Source organism: Ictalurus punctatus, chromosome 1 (assembly GCF_001660625.3).
Source record: "Ictalurus punctatus breed USDA103 chromosome 1, Coco_2.0, whole genome shotgun sequence".
Taxonomy (NCBI): domain Eukaryota; kingdom Metazoa; phylum Chordata; class Actinopteri; order Siluriformes; family Ictaluridae; genus Ictalurus; species Ictalurus punctatus.
In genome coordinates this window covers 18,702,428-18,724,591 of record NC_030416.2, presented here as the reverse complement: position 1 = coordinate 18,724,591, position 22,164 = coordinate 18,702,428, and the positions used below count along the sequence as shown (strand labels likewise).

Below are 22,164 nucleotides of genomic sequence, written 5' to 3'. Positions count from 1 at the left end.
TTTTGGCCTGCCACCATATCAGTGAATTTAAACTAATGCTTGCATTCAGAGTATAAGGTGTGTGTGTATGTATGTATGTATATTTAGGAGTGCACACTCCTGAGTAGGTGTGACCATGCCGAGTTCCGCCTACCATGATGTCACGTGCATACCCTCTATAGCAGGCATAAACAGGAGTACTTGAGAGCTGACTGCGCAAAGGCCTAAGCCATATTTAGTGTAAAAGTTTTGTACAAAAAAATAAAGGTTTTGATATTTGGCGATATTACACGTTACACTCCCTGTGACATAAATCACAAAAACTAAACCGACACAAACAAATGTTAAGTCAGAAAAAAACAAAACGTTACAAATTTTATGCAGGTTATTCATTTAATTGTATATGGGAACAATTTCACAAAGGTTCACCAAAGGAGCACAGTGACACTTTGCCATGTCAATGGCCAAACTCTCCCAGTGCCTCAATTTCATTAAACCAATTATAATCAAGTTCTCTTTAGCACAAGAAAGTTCCTGAAAATCATACAAGTGCTATGTTTCTATCAAAAAGACAAGAATCATTCTTTGTGAGCTACAACAAACAAATTTCATAAAATAGAAGATAGTACATCATTATGTAATATAAATCTTTGGTCTACTAAAGAGAAACTAACCTCTTCAATCCGTTTACACTCTAGGCCCTCACATTAGGTCACATCTCTTTCAACAGAGACAGAAAGTGTCAGAAAGAACAGTAATCTCAGTTAAACTCTCATTGCAGATGATAAGCATCAACCCAGTCACTGCAAAAAGACAGAGAAAACGAGCAAAACACACAATTGTGTGCATGTCATTTCTGTTTCCATCCATGTCACTAATTTTCATTGGACTCCAATTATTAAGGATTTGTGGATTGGGCTTGGAAAAGAAGAAAAGAGAAGAAAAAAAAAACTTTCAACTGTCTCCATCCACAATAATTTTCACATATTCTTAGAACATATGTTTAATTTAATTACTTTGCTTGGACAAATTATTACCTATAGTCGTACATTAGGTTAAGACCCCACGACATGATCAGATGAATAATCTCCATTTTGATTTGGAGAACAGTTAGAGTAACAAGAACAGAACGGTTGTTGGTAATAATATCTCCTGGGAGTATTTAGTCAGACATTCAAGGTTGTGAGTTTAACAAGGAGAGCATGTTAGCTTGGCTTTGTCTTCTGACCATTCAATGTGTGCTGTGATCAAACCCAGATCCGCATGTAATGTCACTCACAGCTGCTTTATTCCTAAAACAATCCACCACATAATGATTTACCGCAGAATTATATTAACGGTATATTTAGTTCATCTCTAAAGGCCAACTACTATTAATATAATGAGATCAATTCTTCCGTCGTAAAGAAACTGCCAGGACAGCACTCAAGTAGGAGTTTTAAAAATGTCATATAATAAATGTCACATACAAATACCACATTTATGGTACCACATACAAGGAAAAAAAAAAAAGCTTTTTAGGTTCAACCAAGTCTCTCTCACACACCTGAGATTCTGCAAGGTCATTTGCATAATGCTCGCTGATGCTGAGCTTTTGCATGGATTAAAAACATCAGACATGAACACAGGCTGCATTTAATGCTACGGTAGCACTACAACAACTTTTTACTAGTGATGCATTTATATTACACCGGTACTGGTCAGATACAGAGGTCATTTACTCATACTCATTTAAAAAAGTAAAAATAAAATAAAAATTAAAAAAACCCCACAACTTCACATCATCCTATAACACTTGATACTACATGACTTAAGCCAAGCAAACATTTCTGTGCTAATGACAAATGGCACAAAAGAAGTGATACTTCATGATGGCAATCAAATCCAAGCAAACTGCGAAACTTGGATCTGTGAGAATATAAAGCGGAGGTACTACAGAATCTTCCTACAACACACATCGCCTGTCAGAACATCTTTGTCCTATTTAAACAGTATCTTTACTAGAGAGCATGATGGTGGCTGAGTATGCAGAGCAGTATCAGAGAGCGTGGTCATTAAAAATGTCGGATGTGACAGCGTTTCAATTCTGCGAGCAGTGAGACGCGCACTTCTTTTCCACTCGCTTGCCATGTTCTATACTTCGCATGAGAGCCAAGGCACCTTGAGTGCCGCGCTCACTGATGCTGCTCGTACGCTCGGGTCAGCCAATGTCATGCACCGTATTAAACATACTGTCTGTACACCATAACGTCTTCAAATTAAAATCTCAACGTGAGGAGCACATCGCTAGCAGCACAAAGCAGCAACAAACACAGCCAAATAAAATGCTCCATTATGATTAAAACTAAGTACAGTTGGCTTTCAACAAGTATTCACGCTTGCATCTGGTCTGAGAAAACTGCTATTGATGCATCCCTTTAAAAGCATTACTTAGCTACTTACATACACTTAAGCACTTATTTGCGGTCAACCGATTGATCAGCTCACCTGATAATTTAGGCCCACATAAAGCATTTTAAGGTCAAACCGCCTGCAAGCACGGCTGCTCCTCAAAATTTTGTGGAGTTTGATTTTGTGAAAATTTCTGGGACCACAAAATCGCAGAGGGACTGTAGTGTTAGCAGACCAGCTACCACCCACAACAAGGGATAGATAGATTATATTATATTATATATACATAATAAAAAAAATTACAGGCACCGATCAGATAAATTCCCTACCATTATTGAGCAGAGACCCCTGACAGAATGCTACCTGCAAATTACTACTGCAACACAGAGCAATGTAAAGAACATCATATTATACAGTATTTTCTAGCCTGATTCAATAATGTTTACTATCCAGTGCACTGTAGCTTTAACCAAATGCCTACCGCCATTACAGGTGCAGACCAGTCGCTCACTCACCTTAATATTTAACCTCTTCCTGTATTCTAACTGTTTCACTTCCACAGCACTGTTTATTTTAAAAGAGGCTCCAATTCGTAATTTAAATCCTCAATTTGTTTCAAGTGTCTTGAAACAATGTTCATGAGCAAAAACGCACTAAGGGGCTGCTTTACAATGATGCATCATGTGATATAATGTCCACAAAGCCTGCATATAGAGGGGGAATTCCCACTTTTTTGAAAAATGTCTTCTCATCTGTTTAATTGTGTTTTCTTTATCTACTTTCAGGTCTGCCGTGAAAATCTGATGAGGTTTTAGGTCAGATATATAGAAAGTTCACAAACTTGCAAGCACCACTGTTTATGTTAATTTATATATATATATATATATATATATATATATATATATATATATATATATATATATATATAAATATAAATATATTTTTATATATAATATATATATATATATATATATATATATATATATATATATATATATATATATATATATATATATATATATATATATATATATATATATATATAAAAGCTTAATTAACCTATGTATGGAGACTTTTGGGACACCTGTACAATAGCAGATACACCAAAATGTCTTTCTAAGTCATTTCTTTATAGGTTACTCGAGTCATTTTCCAAATAGGTATATTTAGTTTTAGTCAAATATTGGGTACTTTATACAACTCCTGGACAGCATTAAAGTGCGCCTATTATGGTTTTGAAATGTGCCTAATTTTGTTTTAAAGGACTCATACAAAAGATTTACATGCATCCAAGGTCAAAAAACACTAACATGCTCATAATTTAAACTGCAGCATTATCTTTTCCTGACCAAAGTCACAAACGACTGATCCCTTCTAAAGGATTCGTTCTAAACTCCTCCTTTCAGAGAGCATACTATGCTCTGATTGACCAGATGTCCCAGTCTGTTGTGATTGGTCTACCGCTGTCAGTATGATTCAAAAAGGAAACGCCCACTACCATAACAACTTTCAGCTCCGTCTGTCAGCGAGCAGGTGATGAAGACCAAAGGTGGGGTTTTTTGTCACAAACCTACGTATGTTAGTACAGGAAGTAAGTCTGGAATCACTAACGACTCGTTTCAGCTGTTCACAATCGCTTCCTTCTTTTGGGAATCAAGAACTCTGTCGTGCACTTTGATTTAAAAATTTTGCAGACTTTTTACAATCACAAACAGCTCTAAAACACTACATGAAAGGTAATATCTGAAAAAATAATTGCACTTTAGAGGTGTACAGGTGCACTTTAAAGTCACTTCTGCCAAATGAATAAAATGCACACTAAAATTCAAAGATGTCTGATTTTTTTTAAAACCCACAAGAAACTGGTCAAGTAAGATTAACGCAATTAATGCACACGTGTATCTGGTGCTCAGGGACTTGGCCATAACTCATGACTCTCACCGCGGATTTGGATAATTTTTTGGAAGTCTTTACTCAACACCCTGTTGCTTCCGACTAATCAAACACTTAACCCAGTATAACACAAAAACATCACACACCTGCACTTTACAAAGCTGCAATAACTTATCATGGAACTTGTTTTTGCTGCAACAATACAAATAATACACAGTTTACAGTCCACATCCAGTGTATTTACTGTCCACGTCCAGTGACAGTCCACATCCAGTGTATTTACTGTCCACGTCCGGTGACAGTCCACAGCCAGTGTATTTACTGTCCACGTCCAGTGACAGTCCACAGCCAGTGTATTTACTGTCCACCTCCAGAGACTGTCCACGTCCAGAGACTGTCCATGTCCAGTGTATTTACTGTCCACGTCCAGTGACAGTCCACAGCCAGTGTATTTACTGTCCACGTCCAGTGACAGTCCACAGCCAGTGTATTTACTGTCCACCTCCAGAGACTGTCCACGTCCAGAGACTGTCCATGTCCAGTGTATTTACTGTCCACGTCCAGTGACAGTCCACAGCCAGTGTATTTACTGTCCACCTCCAGAGACTGTCCACGTCCTGAGACTGTCCATGTCCAGTGTATTTACTGTCCACGTCCAGTGACAGTCCACCTCCAGAGACTGTCCACGTCCAGAGACTGTCCACATCCAGTGTATTTACTGTCCACGTCCAGGGACTGTCCCCGTCCAGTGTATTTACTGTCCCCGTCAAGTGACTGTCCACGTCCACTGTATTTACTGTCCACGTCCACTGAATTTACTGTCCCCGTTCAGAGAATGTCCACGTCCAGTGTATTTACTGTCCTGCACTCATCTCACACTGCTGTGTATAGCACTTTATGTAGTCTTGTGTACAGTTCTGTGTTGCATCTGGTCCTGGAGAAGTGCTCCAGTGTATACAGGCTATACAGAGGAATGACAATTATTTACGAATGACTTGAATTGGGAATCAACTCTTTTTATAGTTTTGCCCCCAAACAGCATCTTTCTAATCTCTGGGACAGCACTGATGCACAAAAGCGAAGTTATTGAATGAACTCGAGCTACCTTCAGTATGAAAATGTTTCCGTTAGTTGGCTGTTGCTGTCTGCGGCTACAACGAGCACGAAATGGATGATGAACCGCTGATAAACATCTCGAGCGGTCTGAATCAAAAAAGCTTACTACTAAAACTCGGTGTGGTTTCATTATCGCTAACTTGTTGCCTCGATTAAACGTCCCAGTAGCTAACTGACCGTTACAGATCACCGTACAGTACGAAGTTCAACACAAGCACACGCGTCTCTTTGTAACTGTCTACGTAAATACTTGTAGCTAGCGAGCTAACCGCTCGTGCACGAGCAACAAGTCTCAGCAAACAAGTCATGTTTCCAGTTAGCACATAGCTAAACAGCGGAACAACAAAGTTTGTGTCCTCCTGACGAAGCTCAGAGAAAAACAACTCACCTGTGTCGAACCTCTACCGATGGACAGGACACCTTGCAGGCTGTGTGCGTTATAAACAAGAAAGAAAAGGCAACGCGGGGAAAATATAAATTAAACGCGATATTATGAGGAAAACTGCGGTTTAGTGCGCGGCGCTGCTGCTGAATGGCCACAGGAAAGTATGATGACGTCACTCCACGCGTCATACACGCCCTCCTGCAGCCTGACTGAAGTGTTTTCCTGCTCACCTTTAAATGTCCTTATATGTGCATTATAATGCAGAAATAACGTCATGTTAAACATGCTAAAGTTGAATGTTCTGTAAGTTCTGTAAATTTAGGTGAAGCAATGTTCCTCTCAAGCTCAACTACACGTGTTTATATAATTCTGGCGGAAATACAGCACATAAGATCAATGTCCTTCTTGGCCAAGTGGTTGAAAAGGGCAGTGACTTTAGGACACATAACTCTTAAACACTCTAAAAAGTCTTAGTAAACTCATGTTTAATCCCAATACAGTTTTACGGACTGAATTTCCGCCAGAATTAATAAAGGTACCTAGTAGAGCTGTTCGTCGTTTAATATCTTTAACACAACTGCCTTCTATCCAAGTGTCTAGTGCATAGTAAATGTCCATTTTAGACATATATTTTGGAAAAGGTTTAATCTGCAATTTCAGTAACCTGCTATTAGATTACAGCTGCAAACACAGTTGGTTTATACACGTTAGTCCAGACCCCTCAGACCTGTTTATTGTCTTTACATACACACAAAATCAATCAATCAATAAATAATAAAAGTGTATCCTACTCAAAATCATTCAATTTCCCAGTTGTCAGTAACTGTAGTCCATTCTGTTTGAAACCATGCACAAACAGAAAAATAAATAAATAAAAAAACACATTTCATCTCAATCACAAACTAAGCAAAACAAAATACTATGATTTTGAAAGATGCGTGTCAGAATATATGTTTGTTTGCAAAACAATAGAGCATTATTATTTGGTGTATATTTGGGTTTAAGTCACCTGATTGAAAATGTCTTTTTTAAGAATTGTAGATAAGGAACTCTCTTGTCTTTAAACTGATAGTAGTCAATTTTTTAATGCTTACCATAGATAGATAGATAGATAGATAGATAGATAGATAGATAGATAGATAGATAGATAGATAGATAGACGATTTATTGTGCTCTATTGTACTCCTTATATCTTATATTAACCTGGCATGGATGGAGCTGGAGATATCTACGATAGTCATCAATTTAGATTCCACTCTCCTCTTCCCACCATTTCTAAGAAATCTGCATTTTGACACAACAAAACTCAGTCTTGCTACATGTAATCAGCCTGTTGTGTCGTTATATTCGTTCAGTCATTCATTAACTCATGCATTCATTCAATCTTCAATAACCTGGCAAGGTCTATATCCTGGTCAGGAATGCAGTTACTGTCATACTATTATGTTGAACGTATGATCTTACTGCCATCTAGTGGTAGATTAGATATTACTGTAGTAAAAAATCACAGGAAATAACAATAATGGTGCTAAAACTGTTAAAGTGCCCCTATTATGCTTTTTCAGATATTACCTTTCATGTAGTGTGTTATATAACTGTCCGTGAATGTAAAAAGTCTGCAAAGTTTCAAAACTCAAAGTGCACGACAAATGGAGTTCTACCAAAAGAATGAAGCGATTCTTTACAGCCTGACATGAGTCATCAGTAATAACAGACTTACTTCCTGCACAAACCTACGTAGGTTTGTAAGAAAAAAAACCCTGCCTCTGGTCTTCATTGGCTGCTCGCGAACAACATGTACTTTGACCCGCCTTCAAACACTACAGTTGTAGTTGCGTCCTGAAAGAGTTAGGTTCCTGTTGTCGCCATGTCTAGAAGACGTTGTTTTCTGTGCTGCAAAAGCAAAACATATGAGGATGTAAAGTGTCCGTGGTTAGAATTCATTTTTAAAATGATACCACAGAGTTCAACTCCAACCTTCATTTGTGTTCCCGTCATTTTGCTGATGACTGCTTCTCAAATCTAACTGAAGTCAACGTGGGATTTCCGAAACGATTCCTTATTAAAGATGGGGCTGTACTCACATTATTTGGACCATCCTGCATCTCTCGATCACATCCTGTAAGTGTGATTAATTATTTATGTATATACAGTATTTTCTTCCGAGTGTTCCAAATGCATAGTTTTGTGTTATATATGTGTACAGTCCGTACACAGCTGTAGGCCTCTGCTAATTGGCTAACTCACGTTATTGTCAAACTACACACAATCTTACAACTAAGAAATGTCTTGTACTCTTGTGCTTGTGATGGTGGTTTTGGTCGAACTTCCGAAGTATCACTATCGGACTTGGGCTCAAATTGATACGGTAAAACCGACGACTTTATTAGGAAATGGACATTTCCTTTCCAACATGCGGTAAGTGGTAGACCAATCACAACAGACTGGGACAGCTGACCAATCAGAGCAGAGTAGGCTCTCTGAAAGGAGGACACTGCTATTAGGGAATACCGTTGCCATGAAGGGGTGTACTTGGCCTGCCACAATGATTAGGTAGGTGGTACGTGTCAACATAACATCCACATGAATGCCAGGACCCAAGGTTTCCCAGCAGAACATTACCCAGAGCATCGTACTGCGTCCGCTGGCTTGCCTTCTTCCCATAGTGCATCCTGGTGCCATCTCCAGTGCATCATCAGTGTCCTCTTTCATTAAACAATTAAAAGTCATTATACTCAAACAGACTTATACTGTAAATAGAATGTCAAATAAAGTTAAAAATCACTAACATAAGTAATCATGTGAAAGCTACAACAAGAATAACAAGTTATTTACATTTGCAGCCGGAAGTTGGCTGAGAGTTTGTCTGCCTTTTTTTTTTTTTTTTCGAGCTGAGAGGCTTCAGAAAACATGACATCAATTCCAGTAAGTGAACATAATGAGCATTGATGCTCCCTGGTTTTGGTGGTGCATTGTGGCATTTTTTTGGGACAGAATGTTCCTGTGCACAGGAAGGATTTTGCAATTGAGGCAGCCCTTAAAATGGCCGACTCCCTGATCAGTGCTCTGACTACTGAACTGGGGATCTGGTTGAGACATAGGCTACCCCAAGAGTAGACATTCAGCACTATTAATTGTTTAAACAATCAATCTAATAGGGCACACTTGCACAACAAGAAACACCTGTCAGTCAGTGGGTGGGTTCAAATAAAAGGCTTGTTCTGAGTTGTTTAACACATCTAGATGTAAATATTAGGACATGAAAGCTGCAATTCTGATCTATCATCTCATATTAATTGGTACTATTGGAGGGGACTGTACACCAAAAACTAACATTCAGTCAGGTTGAATGGAGCATGTGTGAACTGCCATCTTCAGGTCTCTCCACAGATGTTCAATGGGATTCAAGTCTGGGCCTTGGCTGGGCCACTCAAGAACATTCAGAGACTTTAGTTGAAGCCATTCCAGTGTTGTCTTGGGTGTATACTTCAGGTCACTGTCTTAAAGGTTCAACTTTGCCTCAGTCTGAGGATGTGTGCACTCTGAGGATATGTGTATTTTAACACAATAAAATTAAATCTAAAGTAAATCTGTAAAAAAAAAACAAAAAAAAAAACTTAAAAATAAAAAATAAAAATAAAATTAAATTAAAAAATGCAAAAACTGAAGAGGTCTGAATACTTTTCAAACCCACTGAGAGCAAGTGGAAAAAACCTAATACAGCAACTAGAGAAAATTGCAGACAAATAGATGGCTTGAGCAAAAAAAGAAAGAAAAAAGAGTAATGAAATGCCTATATATTAAGAATGTATATGACATTGTTTTTTTTAGACCACATCAGTAGTTAATTAATTACATTAATTATTAACATTAATACAATGTTTGAAAATAGTTTTAATTAGTAGGTAAATTAAACATTTTGTTGTATATTGAATGTAATGAAGAGTCCTTTAAAAATATTATTAATAATAAAACTGCTTGAATGAATTATATATAAAGTCTATTTTCCAAATAACTTTTGTCAGATGATTTGAACCTTATCAACATGTGGATTTTCTGACCAGCAGATGGCGCACTTACTCTTTTGCGTGTCGTATTTTGTGCATTTCCTAAATGCAATTGCTGTGACAATTACTGTTAATAACTAAATGCTTGGGGTTTTTTTTTCATTAATTAAAAAAAAAACTTTAACTCTGATCATCAAACATGTGAGAGCAAGTAGGATTTTGTGTTCTGCACACTTTATATTTAGCCTCTACTAGTTGCTGCTCTCCACGGTGCTGAAGTCACCCCTCTGCCAAACTTTAGCAGCCATGTTTTGGTCAGCCTCCCCCCCACTTGGTCAGTGGGTATGGTTATGTAACTAGATATGGCTAACATTATTCTCAACATAAATCTATTAGAAAAGTTGAGAGATTTTCATCTCTCTTACAGGAAATGTGTTTTGCTGACTGGTAGACTAAATCTCTCATTGGACTCAACATGCTATTTCCAATGCTATCTTCTACCTCCTTATGTCTGTAAAGTCACTTCAGGGTTTATCCTTGTGTGCCTCTCTGTTTGTGGGTTTCGTGTTCTACTCTCCCAATCACAAGCAAAGATCACAAGATAGCCAAGTGGCACCTAGTTAAACATCATCTGACATGGGTACAACCTTGCTGCTGACTGGAAGACTAAAGAAACTGGATGCACAACACTTTCCAGTGCAATGAGACAAAATAGATGGAAATTCCGATCTTAGTCTTCTCTGTATTGGCTTTTATTATTATTATTATTATTATTTTTAGATTATCTGAATTGTGATGTATAATTGCTATTTTATTCTATTATGGGGCAGGACAGTGGCATAGTGGTTTCCTCCAGGTTCTCTGGCTTCCTCCCACCTCCCAAAAAGCATGCCTTTTGGTGGACTAGCTGCTGTAAATTGCCCCTAGATCTGAATGAATGTGAAAATATGTGTGCGCGTGCGGTGTGTGTGTGTGTTGTGTATGTATGTGTGTGCTTGCATGAGTGCGTGCGTGTGTGTGTGCGTGCGTGTGTGTGTGTGAGTGTGCGTGTGTGTGCGCGCGCGCGTGTGTGTGTGTGTGTGTTTGTGTTTGCATGCACGTATGTGAGTGTGTGTGTGCATGTGTGAGGGTGTCTGTGTGTATGTGTATGGTGCCCTGTAATGGACTGGCATCACAATCAGGGTGCATTTCAGCCTCATGTCCAGCATTCCCAGCATAGTCTCTGATCCACTGTGACCCTGATCAAGATAAAGATGGTTGCTGATGATGAATGAATGAATGAAAATTCAATTACATTTGATTCCACTAAGAGTTATACATGACCTTGGTGAGGTTGTGGGGCTATACAGGTAAGTGGTTGGTTATGATTGGTCTGTTTTGTATCTGTCTGTGTCTCTGTTGGTTGGAAGAGGCTTTGTAGACTTTGATGTACCCACTGGAGAACTGGCCAAAGAAAGAACTGGCCTCTAACGTCAGGTGGCTACTTAGCACTTAGTGGATGAATAATGGATGAATGGGACAAAAGTGGAGAAGTTTTGTTGAAAAATGTTTTTCAACGTAACGCTTCTCCATTACCAGATTCAGAGAGAGGCTTGCTGTGGAATTTCTCTGACCTTGCTTTTGGGTCTATCATTACCCATTTCACTGTTCATGCTTTGCCTTTACAACTGTTCTAAAATAAATTCTTTCAATAGATCAGCATGGATCTTTTCCACCAGTGGAAAGATAAAGTAAAGCATTCAGTAGAGAAATATTGGAAAGTAATTTTTTAAATAGAGCTGGTATTTGTGAAAGTTCCCTTAATGTCAATTGTTTTATTGACCTGTGTTGGGAGTGGAATTTATTTATTGTGTAATTTACAGTGCTAGAAGTGGAAATTAATAATAATAATTGATAAATACCTTCACTGCTACATGAAGACAAAAACACACAAGCATTAACACTAGGGTTAATGTGTTGTGGAAGCGTGCACACACTCCCTGCTGCACCGTGCTTCCACCGCTTTCTCTGCTTGGCTGCTAGTCTAGAAGCTGATGCCAGGCATTGATAGCTGGCAGACTGTCAGTAATTCGTGTTAATTGAGGGAAGTTTCCATCCCTGGCACCCAGTCAGCTGGCATGGATGTCCCTCTGTCTACATGAGGCCCAGCAGCTCATTCAGTCGTGTCCCACTGCAAAGCATCATTAATGTATGATCACCCTCACTTCTGTAAAGCGTTGGAAATGGAAATATGTATAACAATTGTCTGATCAGAAAATGAATGATCTATCAAATCAAATATCAAATATCATCCAAGTTCAAAGTATCTAAAAAGGGAATGAACAACTGAGCTTAGAGAATTAATTTAAAGTAAAAAGAAATCATTTTGGATGTCAAAACAAAATTTACTTTGTGAGGTATGCCAGTCTTTCCAAAAGTACATTGACTGCATAAATCCTTTAATGGACTGTTTATTGGTAATACAGCCCAGATAAAAAGCTGCTTTTTCTTTCAAATGAATGATTTTTCTGTTTATTTTGTTGAATAATGTCATCAGAAATGGAATAAATGGTCTAAAATGCTTTTTGTTTTTGTATGTTTTGTGTTTTTATCTGTCTATTTTTTTTCCTTGGTATTTTCTTATTGGGTAAAGTGCCATGAGAATCTGCTCTAAAGGCGCTATGTAAAAATTAAGTTTATTATTATTATTGTAAAAGATTGCACATTATAATGAATCATTTATTCCTTTGTTAATTTTTTCATTATTTCGTTCTGAGGTATAGCTATAACATAATTATTTTGAAGAATGTTAATTAAGTTTCAGAGAGAAGGGATCTCTGTCCTATTCACTGACGTTGAAGCCACGTCAACTTTCTTTCCATCACAATATTGTGTAACAATAACTGTAAGTTCAATCTAATTTCACCTCATTTGAACTGTGATTATTTCCATACATCTCTAACAGCACAATTAATCAACCTCTTTACTGTTGCGTGTTAATCCTTTTTAACTTACCACAACTGACTAATTAAGCTAATTAAGACGAATAATGAAGAGATTGTAATTTCATGGTCTTTTTCTTCTATAGCCACAGAGTCACATCCCCCAAACTGAAACGCGCTCAAATATTATTCTCAGAACAAAAGAAATTATTTAAGGAGACTTATTTATTTCATTTATCAGGTGCTGGATCTCAGTCAGAAAACAATCAGAATGAGAATAATTATTCACTTGGGAAAGGAGACTTCACAAAGTCTCTATAAACAATAGAAGGGGAGAATACAAAAAAAGAAACACTTTTAATTATCAGAATTGGATTTTTGTACATGAAATTGCTAATTATGCTGATAGCTTTATCATGAAATTGTTATCTTTTCTTGCACTTCTCAACTATACCGCGCTTTTCTTTTTTCCTTCAGTTTTTAATGAATTAATTAGGCGATCACTGTAATTACTGTTTATATTGTTGTTAATGAGCCCAAAGGCAAGCAAGCAGCACTCATCCAAATTACACTCACTAGGCACAGAGCCAAAGAGAGGTCCTAACCGGGTGGTGTGTGTGTGTGTGTGTGTGTGTGTGTGTGTGTGTGTGTGCGTGTGTGTGTGTGTGTGTGTGTGTGCGCGTGCATGTATGCATGCATGCATATTTGTCTTTTTCTACTTAACCTAATATTATAACCTTATGCCTTAATAAGCAATATATTTGCAAGTATAATAGAACACAACAGCATAGTTTATCATCAGATTATATTGTAAGTGTTTACATTTGTGTTTGGGAGCAATATATGCCATAACAGTCAATCAGTGCAGAACCTGCCACACACACACACACACACACACACACACACACACACACACACACGTTACTGACTCACAGATCCAGAAAGCTTGGATCAATCCTCAGCTGTCTGTGTAGAGTTTCTCTAGTGTCCATGGGGGTGTAATCCTGGTGCTCCGGTTTCCTCACACATCCCAAAAACATGCACGTAAACTTACTGGCTATGCCAAATTCCCTCTAGGTGTAAATAAGTGTGTGAATGTGTGTGCATGGTGCCACCGGTGTGTAATCCCATCCAGGGTGTATTCCATTGTTCCAGTATAGTCTCTGAAACCACTGCGACCCTGACCAGGATAAGCAGTTGCTAAAGATTTAGTTACATGAACTTCTATTTACTGGATGATGTTCTTTAGGTTTTTACAGAAACATGAGAAGAAATAAGTCTGGATTTGAGTGCCTGAATAATCGAAAGGTTTATTTTAAGAGGGACGGCTTTATAAAGCCAAATTAAAATTACCGTAAAGATATTTTTTTAATGAATGATACAGTATTTAAAAAGCATAAAGAGTTTAATGTTTGCTGTGAAAATGTCAAAAATCGTTTTGATCTGATGAGTAAACTGTACTTGGGAGGCTATATCAGTTTCGTAGCTCATTGACATGATCTATTATATTATTAGAATAACTAATAACTAATAACTAATAATTGGATTATTAGTTAATCCAATATTTAATTATGGATTATTGTAACAGTAAATGTAGTATTGTAATCAGCAGACTAAAAATCCCTTTTTTTCATAAAAGATACCTTAAATGAGGTATGGTGTGATGTTTAGTGGAAGTACAAGCTAGTTCAGGTCACCAGCTACAGTATGAGAATGACGAGACTGAATAAAATGTCACGTCTAGTTGTGTCTGCTGACAGATTTGTTGCAGTTACCTGTATGATTGAGGTCAGGGCATGTGGCTGGTACACATAAACACACACATACACACGCACATGTCACAAAGCAGCAAGAAAACTGTCAGCTATTTAATTAACAGTCATTTCCGGAGCCTTCTCTCCAGATGCCAATTTGACCCAATCAGTGTAGCAGAGGGGAGCAACGTGAGAACAGAAATAAGCAAATGTGAACATGAGAAAAAATCAGATAGAAGGGAGAAGATATGGTACATACTAATATAAATGTGCCATTTTCTGAAAATGAAAAAGTGAACTGAATTATTTTTCTGTGAAATATTACTAACAGCCTCACATTTGCTTGCAGACATTTATCTAAATAGACGACCTAATTAATGTGTCTGGTGCCCTTAATATTCTTTGAGGGGATATGCCTCAGTGGGGAAAGACAGAAAGGTCACGTTTAAACTGAAAACCGTGGAAAATCATGGATACAAGGCAATGGCTGCTGCCTTCACAGCCTTTTTTTTAATATAAACGAATAGTGGGCTGTTACGATGTCAGAACTCCATAGGCTACCACACAAGTTTAATGCTAATCTGAATACTATAACTTACACAAACTCCTTTAATCAGTTTAACACTCTTAATGATCTTTGTGATTAAAAGTGTTTGATATAAAATCAGTTCTGAGTAGATTTTAATGTAATGTAACATGCTCTTCTCGTCTTGAACCATCATGCTTTATTCATATTAGGACTAATTATTTATACTGAATTATAATTGGACTGGACACCACACATGACCACGTGAAGCCAAAGAGAGGGGAAAAAGTGAAATCATCACACATTCGAAAAGCTAAGGACACTTTTAATTCAGTTGCCTTCTTATAGAGTATGTTCAAGATGTTATTTTTAAAGAGGGTCTGTGAGTGATCATTTTATTTATTCAAGCTTTTATTCAGCTGAAGCTCTCATTCATGTTAAAGTCATTGTCTTTACTGTCTGGTTTTTCTGTTAATTTTTCCACCTTCTGTACATCTATCTAAAATGTAGTCATAATATCCTTAAAAGCATATTACAGTCAGATATTTCTGTCTATAAGAGACCTTTCATTATTTTAAACTATATGATCTCTATGACTTGTTTACCAAGTGCCATGGTGTACTCCACCCAAATATATCTACACACACACACATATATATATATATATATATATATATATATATATATATATATATATATATATATATATAATATTAACAGTGTAAACCTCACTGCTTTTGGACGAACTCTGTGCCTCTGTGAACTTTTCAGTAATGAAGATTTCAATTAGCTCAGGCCAATCAATGTAGTAATTGCAGTGAGGGTCTGATACAGTGTGGAATCGCTGGGTGCTGCTGCTTCATATCGATTTACTTAAAGCAATTAAACGCTGTTTCTACTGCAGTGGTGCCTCAGTCCCTTGCCATCTGCTCCAAGCACACTGCAGTGAGGCTCTGCAAATGGGCAACAGGAAGTCAGGAAATGAATGGTGATAAACAAAACAGTGAAGAACATCTGTAGAACACTTACAGAGCCACACACACACACACACACACACACACACACACACACACACGCACACACACACACACACGCGCAAACACACATACACATGCACATGCACACACACACACAGACACACTACAACAAAGAAATGCGTAACACTACCATACACACAAACACAATATAGGTTCAATATGAATGTCTAGCACTTTCTTTCTTTAATTAAAGAACATATACATAATCATTGTTCAGAATAATGCACCAGTGAACGCAGTCTGTGAAATAGTCACACTTCAGAGCAACATAAGGTTTTGGCCATTACTTATTGTACTTGCAGTCTGCAATATTGTAGTGTGCCATTTACTGGAGCACAATTTCAGTAAAAGGTGATAATGGTGAAAGCAGTGTTCAGTGGACTACAGGGAATTTAATCTGGCTCATCATCACCACTGGCTATACTGGACTACAGAATGATGCTGTGCACAATAGATACAGTCCGATATCGATTTTGATAGCCTTTCCCTCCCTCCAAAATGTCTTTTCCATTCTTCTGCAGGTAATCGTAATGTCTTCATAAGGCCTGAGGCTCACTTAAGACAGAGGAATCTAGGGCACACAAGGTTTTTGCAGTACATGGCCCAACCTCCCAGTCACCATCTTCTGCTTTCACTAAAGAAAAATGTTCTTTATATTGTACATGGTTGACTATGCTTCAGTCCTGTGTGTGTTTTCTACAGCAGACAAAAATTATCAACTTTAGAGTTTGGTGCTGTGAATGTGTTAGCATTATTCTGCTGTTATCCAGAGCAGGACATACAGTAGGGTAGGTCTAGTTAACAGTTTTATTTGATAATAGTCCTTCTTCTGATTAAGATACACTAGAGATACAGTACAAGGTAATTCTGCAATAATTTGAAAACAGTATATAATCAGGCATGAGTATAGAAATGTGTGTACACTCTTTAATTCTTTGGCCAAATTCAGTCTTTTTCCACTTTACATAACTGTCAGTATTCGTCACTGCTGCACTTCAAATGCTTATGTTCTTCAGCCAGACCAGTCAAATAGAAAGAGTGAATTTAGCCATTTTAGCTGGTGGATAAGATAATAAGATAAGCATTGTCGCCTCACTGGGCCAATTTTGTCCTGCTTTATTTACACCCTCTCATTCTGAGTTTAAATTAAAGCTCAGGGATCTATTATCAGGATTTATTCTGCACATCAGTCTGTTATTATACTTTTCCTAAAATTTAAATCAAGCGAATTTGACAGTTGTCTGCCATCCTCTGATTTAAACTCATAACACCTTAACCTGGTCTACATAAAGAAGCTTTCACAGGAACAAGCTCTCCTTTAAAGTCTTGAATAAAGCACGTTTATTAATCCTCGAGGGGAAATGTGAGGGGTGTAAAAAAAAAAAAAAAGAGAAGAAGAAAGTGGAACAAAAAGCACTTTGCCTTTCTTTTTATTTCACCAAAAGCATTAGCAAGAGAGCGAAAAAAGGGAAAATCAATTACCAAGCCCACCTGAATATTATTCCCTGCACCATCTCTTCGCTCCTTCCAAAAAAAAAAAGCCTAAATTACTCAGCAAACTTATCGCTTGCTGTGGCAAGACTGGTATTAAAGAAAACAATCAAGGCGTCAGGATTAATCTCGGACAGCCGCCTTATCTTTAACTTGCACCTTTGTTATTTTCTGATGAGCTGCTCCTTTCTGCGCTGCCACATTGTGCCATACCTCACTGCCTCCTTTCTCCAGCTCCCTGGGCTGTGGCGCAGGACCTTTTCAGTTTATTAAAAAACCTTTATTTGTGAAGAACAAAGACGAGATGAAGGCAAACAATAAGGTCAAGCAATCTCGTTTCTGCCAGCACTCTGTCCTCTCACCTGATATTTGGAGCATTATCTTTCTCAGTGTGTGTGTGTGTGTGTGTGTGTGTGTGTGTGTGTGTGTGTGTGTGTGTGTGTGTGTGTGGTCCAAATGCACTGACAGCAACGTTCCTATAAGTGATTGACACACATCGACCTCTAGCGGAAGACCTTTCCACTGCTCCTCCTATCAAAAAGGCCACAATGACATCTTGTCAAACTAAAAGCGGGGCTCCACTGATAGAAATGTGCGCATACACAGGCGCACGCATGGATACACAAAGGTCTAAATGTAGACACATAGATTAAATAGAAATGGTAGGAGCCACTGAACTCTATCAACTCCATAGCTGTCAGCTGAATCAATAAAGAACTAAAATTCATATCCATTTCAGACTGTAGGTACAATTCACTCATTGCAGTCCCAGCACACAATGCAAAGCTCTGCAGATAGACACAGTCTTGACTGTAATCAGGTGGAGCGTTGTGTTCTAGGTCATTCCATGCCCCCTTCTCTCTCTCTCTCTTTCCCCCTCCATCTCTCCGCAGTGCTCCTTCCCTCTCAAGCAAATCGAGACTAGCATCTGCAGTGACAAGTGCTCCTGTTCACCTTTTCTCTCTTATCTCCTCTCTCCCAGAGAGCTCCTTCTCTCTTTTCACTCCTCTAATCTCCACCTTCCCCTCTATGTCCCTCACTTCTCCTCTCCTCCCCGCTCCTCCTTCTCTGCTTCTGTATTCATCAGGTCCAGCTTGTCCACGTATGAGATGGCTCTTTTATCTGACCCTGAGAGGGAAAGGAGAAAAAGAAGCAGTGAGCAAAACTGATAAACAAATAAAAGTATAAGAATACATTTCACATTTGGTTATGTGTGCTTCTCTTTTGCTTGCATTGATGAGACACTGGAGCATTTTTGGCACAGTTTTTTCATTTTTTATTCCTCTTTTAAACACTGTAAAGGTAACAAAGGCCGTTTATCTGTGTCTAGACATTGTAAAGCGAAGCCGCGGAATACTGCTAAAGAGTCGTGTTCTCTGGAATACCAGTCATAAGCTTTGCGGCCACTGTGTATTGTTTGGTGTCGTTACTGAAGTAAATAGAGAGCACAAACACTCGACTCAGCTGTTAAACCCAGAGTACCTAAACATCTTCAAACTCAACATCAAACGCTATGCTAATGCTGGGTTGTATTAGCCAAGCACAGTGCCAGCAGACCAGAGCAGAATGAGGAAGCTGTTGAATATCACACACGCAAAAATCCCATGTGCTTGAGAGAAAGTCAGGAGAGCTGTGAGAAGTGTTCAGCGGCAGCAATAATACCACATATTGGTTAACAAACTAATCCTTCCAGGAGTGTGTGCTATTTGCGGGTTAAAGAGTTTCAGATCACTTAATGGAAAGTGGCCCTTGTAAAATGAATTCATCCAATCAGCCTAAACACATAAACACATCTCAATTATGCAAACAGCAGAAGACAATGCTGCAGCTGGAGACAGAAAGCGCTCTGAACAATTGTCACCTGAATAGAACGCCACTGTGGATAATGGAGCAGGACTACATGGCAAAATAAAGGTCACATACTGAATACCGAGATAACATAATCCATACTGAGGTAACAGAAGTGCTGAGATATAATAGTAATATTGGCTGAACGCATAAAGAATATGTGTCCGTTCTTCTAAGTGTCTAAGAAGGAGTGTGCAGTGAATTCAAGTCAATAATAAAGAACAATATAGTGTGCAGTTAGGCCTAGAGGGAAATAATCCATAATGGAGTGAACTGACACAAGGGGCTGGTACCCCTGGAGTTGATTATATTCCAATTTTCCCTGCTCCAGGGTGTTATATTTGTCTTGTACCATGGCTACTTGCCAATGACTACACAATTTTCTTTTTTAAAGAACAACATCTATTGGGTTGGGTTTTTTTTTGTTTTTTTTTGCATTTATAGTTACATATAGGCCTAATGTTGTGAAACATCTACAAACCAAATTAATCCCTGCAAATCATAGCAGCTATAAACTGTTGATCTCTCCCCAGTGTTCATTTCTCTCTTTTTCTTTTCCCTCTTGAAAACATTCCCGATGCCAGGAAGCTTAAAGGAACAGCATCACATTTGTCTTTTTACACAGGTTTGACACTGTAGTCCACAAATGTAAAATAAACAATTCCTTTGCACAGATCTTGATCATAGCTTCATGTGAATTATATTATAATTAAATTATAATTATATATATTTTTCTTTGTCATTTAAAATTTTTTTTTTTTTTTATTATTAGGCTGCATTCAACAGTGTGGATGTTCTGCCATACAAGTCCCTGTGATTAGCATCAGAAGAAGTGCATTCATATATACAGTATGTATCTGTGATTTGTCTTGCAGCTGGCACTGCTATCAGAGTTGTACTGTTATAGAAAATGAATCAACATCTTCTGGCATGTTAAAATTGAGAAATGAACAGCACAATGGAATAAATGATCCATTCTTACATAATTGTATGTCTTTATGCATTACAGTGTGGTTCAGGAGTTGCAATTGTAACCACTTATAACAATAACCACAGAAAACCAGCACCATTAAAAACGTAAACACAAAGTTCATGGGAATTCTACTGACAAGTTTTGAGTTTTTTTTTTAGAATTCATATGAATGAGGTTTGCACTGCTCAGTGCTCTCAACTTGCGCTACTTGTTGACCATGAAGTGAAACACATAGGATTATTAAAACCCAAATATAGAGTGATCAACGTTTACATGGACAGCAGTAATCTAATTATTGACCTTATTCTGAATAAGACAATATTGTGATTAAGGTGTTTACATCAGTTGCTTTTAGAATATTCCTTTCATGTTCCCGTTTTACATGTTATAGAACATAGATCAATCAACGGCACACGTCATTACATCCCCACGCCACGCTATCCGACGTTCCCTCCAGAATTTCACGTATCAACATACAGTTCATCTTCGTTATGGTACCGTATACAGTTTTGGGTGTTTCATTTTTAATTTTACGAAAGCTTCAAGTGCAGTTAATTATTTGTCATGCTGTACGTGCAAATAGACGACTGCTTGAAGCCGTGGGCTACGTTCAAAACCATGTACTTACCTACTATATAGTAGCTGAAATACATATATTACACCTAGTATATAGTAGGTAAGTGCTCTCGTGTTTGCCATCAAACGGTTGAGCACTGACATATGTGTACATGTCCTGTCGCAAAATGCGGTGAAAACTCCCACATAACGTTAATAATGTGATTAAGGTGTGTACATGTCTATAAGGCCCTTCGATAACATGACTGAAACAGTAATACTCCACACGTCTTAATTCGATTTGTGTTTACTTCGAGTATGACTTTAGTCAGATTAAGGTCATCAGTAATCGCTGTTTACATGCCAGTTTCTTAAGTATTGTCTTAATCGGGTTAATATCAGATTTTTACCCATGTAAACGTATTATGTTTCAGGTGAGGGACTGTAATTGTATGGCAAGAAGGCATTCTGCCCTCCCTGTGGTACTATTGGGCCACTATTTGGAGGCAGGTATATTATCTCCCTAAATCACATATGTGTTTCCACTTCTTAATAGAGCTGGGGAATTAACATCGCATTGCATTACATTATGGGATTGAGCTGATATTGCGTCTGCAGTGACTCCTTGCCTACATTATCTGCTTTGTGAAAACAGTGTATTTCAGTTGGGTTGTGACCGACAACATGCCAAGGAAGCTCTCCAAACATGAAGAATATGAATACACAAATATATGAACATTAATCAACATTTTAAAGACATACAAGTGTGACATTTTTGAAAATCAGTCTAAATATAGATGTCAATCCAATGAACTTCCATATGAGCAAACTAATTATACAGAAGCGCTGCCTCCTTTTACCTTTTTTTCTCCTAATTTTATACACTGTGTGTGGCTTCAGTGCTTATTTTTTTACATTTCAAATTACTAGACGCTTATATGCAATTCACAAATGGATTATTACAAGACCGATTTAATTATGGGAACGTAAAGGAAAGGTCAGAAAGGTCATTTTAATTTAGCTTTGTAATGTGTATTAGCTGGTAAGTTATTACGATTTCCGCAGATCATCAGTCAATCCATACTGATGTTACAAAACAAACGTGTCGTTATTTAGATCTGCATTCTGTCCTGCCTGCAATGCCATTAACTACAAAATAATACTACAAAAACTTTATTCCTAGCTATGATCGTAAATATTATCTTATTTCAAACTTTCACCATGTTTTTTGGGCTATGACAACATAAATAACTATGTAATTATGTTAACAGAGGCAGAGTGAGTGAAA

The 22,164-nt window shown here is 37.8% G+C and overlaps 1 protein-coding gene across 3 annotated transcripts in view; it reads right to left on the bottom strand.

Annotated features, from left to right (window-relative positions):
• ncalda (neurocalcin delta a) overlaps positions 1-5,975 on the bottom strand; it is a 42,895-nt gene extending 36,920 nt beyond the window's left edge. For 2 of the 3 annotated variants that reach the window (XM_017474372.3, XM_017474398.3), the window contains exon 1: positions 5,768-5,975. The gene's annotated coding sequence lies outside the window, so the exon portion shown is untranslated. The remainder of the gene's footprint in view (positions 1-5,767) is intronic. The other variant, XM_017474363.3, reaches the window with a different exon arrangement.
• Positions 5,976-22,164: the final 16,189 nt, after the last annotated feature.